This window comes from Morone saxatilis, unplaced genomic scaffold (assembly GCF_004916995.1).
Source record: "Morone saxatilis isolate NCDOM2014 unplaced genomic scaffold, NCSU_SB_2.0 Contig10, whole genome shotgun sequence".
Taxonomy (NCBI): Eukaryota; Metazoa; Chordata; class Actinopteri; family Moronidae; genus Morone; species Morone saxatilis.
In genome coordinates this window covers 432,495-434,768 of record NW_023339652.1, presented here as the reverse complement: position 1 = coordinate 434,768, position 2,274 = coordinate 432,495, and the positions used below count along the sequence as shown (strand labels likewise).

General features: G+C 32.3%; 1 protein-coding gene across 1 annotated transcript in view; it reads left to right on the top strand.

The window, feature by feature from the left end:
- The window catches only part of ptpro (protein tyrosine phosphatase receptor type O), a gene marked incomplete in the record, with an annotated part of 28,636 nt that overhangs the window by 598 nt on the left and 25,764 nt on the right, over positions 1 to 2,274 (top strand).

The following is a 2,274-nucleotide window of genomic DNA, read 5'->3' as shown; positions in this document are numbered from 1 at the left end:
ACACACACACACACACCCAGCTGGTTCAGTAAGTTGTGATAAAATAAAAATAAATCTGTCACAGTATAAAATCAGTCCAATGTATTGATTGATAATCAATACTTATACTTATTTGGGATGATAACTGTGTTAAAGTGTCTGTTTTCTGGAGTCTGGTGAGAATGTTATTATTATATATGTTATAATATATATGTTATTAGTGGTTCCCAACCTGTGGGTCGGGACCCTGACGAAGGGTGGAAAACCTGGAAATTTAGAGACTAGTTTTCCAGGTTTGGAACAGAAATCCTGGAAATCATCAGTTTGGTCCCGGAACATTTTAATTGTTAGTTAGTGTTGTTCCTGAGTGTGGAGCCTGCAGGTAACCCCCTCTGATACCCATAATTCACCTGTGTTCTGTGAGTGCCTCGTTACCATGTTCAAGTCATTCATAATAAATTCAGCATTTCCTGTAATATTTAGTTTCAGCCGGCGATGTTCATCAACGTGCGCTAATACACCGGTGATTATACAGAGCTGAAATATAATATATATATATATATATAATATATATATATATAATATGTAAGACAGGAACTCTGGAGGAACCTTCACAATCTGGTTTCAGCTCAACGTCTTCTGTGGAAATAAACCTAATATTTTAGAGTTTCGGGTTTTTGATCGGACAGAACAGGACGTTTGAAGACATCACTGCCTTTAAGACACATTTTTACCATCCGCTGTTTAGATCTTGGTGCTTTTTAACTTTTATTTATTTATTTAAAGGGTTTTACTGCCAGCTAGCTACCAAGTTACATTCATGAAACGTCAGAAAAATAATCACAAATATGGAAACAAGAGTTGAAGAGATGTTTGCAGTCGTATAGTTTGATGTTTGTCGATTTATAGAAATAAAAACTATTAAACATATTTATTCACATTAAAAATGTAAAAACCTGCTCCTCCAAACAACAAACAACAAACAAACAACAAACAAACAACAAACAAACGAGCTAACATGAACACAAAGTGTGAAACAAAATGGCCGATCAGTGTCACTATCGGGCTACAAACAGTTAGCATAATGTTGAATAAGCTAACTGTATTTAATTATTATAACATCAAAAGGATCTGGTGTCAGTTTAACAGTTCATCCAGAATTGATCTGTTTTATTTAATTTGTGATTCAAATATTCAGTTTAAACAAAGATTATCTGAGTTATATTTTATAACACAGATTCAGTTTATTGTCGTATAAAACATTTAACAGAAAACCTTTAATTTAAGCTTGTTTGTTACATGGTAGCTTCTGTTTGTACACGAGAGAATAAACTAAACGCATATTATTAATGATATAATATTTCTTTCTTTGGAGCATATGTTTTATCTGATGGTTTGAGTTTCAAATTTCCTCTTTTATATCAACCACAGATGATTTATATCAGTATTATAGTACAGCTTCTCTTCTTCCTCACCGAACACCAACAGACATTACTGAAGGGCTCACTGTGTTATATAATTATTATTATATAATGAGTGTTTAATATATATTAAATATTATTATTATTGAGTTATTACTTAAAAAGACCTTTTTCTTGGTCCAACAGGGACATTTCTTCTTCTTTAAAGTATTAAAACAGAATGAATCTGGATTTAATCTTTGCATTCAGATTATAATAATTCAAATAATCAACATTTATTTACATGTTTATAATAATTATATTATATTATATTATATATAGTGTTTTTGTGTGATAACAAGTCTTTACACTTTATTTGGATGCATACTCAGGCTCATGATGATTAATAAACTGAGTTCATTGTTGAGTTTATGTGAATGAATGAATGAGTCTCTGTGATCGGTTTGTGGTGATTAGTGTGATATTGATCTGATGATCATGTGAGGTCATTAATGCTGCTGGAGGGTTGAACTCGAACCTTTAACATTAAATATCTGATAATGAGATCATTAAAGTTATAAATACAAACACTAACTGGTTAAATATGAGACTTTCATTAGAGGATTAATTAATAAACTCTGTAATAATCTGAGTTATTCCCATTACAGCACTTTGTGATATGATGGTAGAAATATTCAACTGTCAAGATTTTTATGTCCCACTGGCTACTTGATATAAATTATAACTTTTATTAACGTTATCCAGCCGACCATTTAACCTGAGGACTCTGTGTTGTGGACTCTGTGTTGGACTCTGTTGGACTCTGTGTTGGACTCTGTGTTGTGGACTCTGTTGTGGACTCTGTGTTGGACTCTGTGTTGTGGACTCTGTGTTG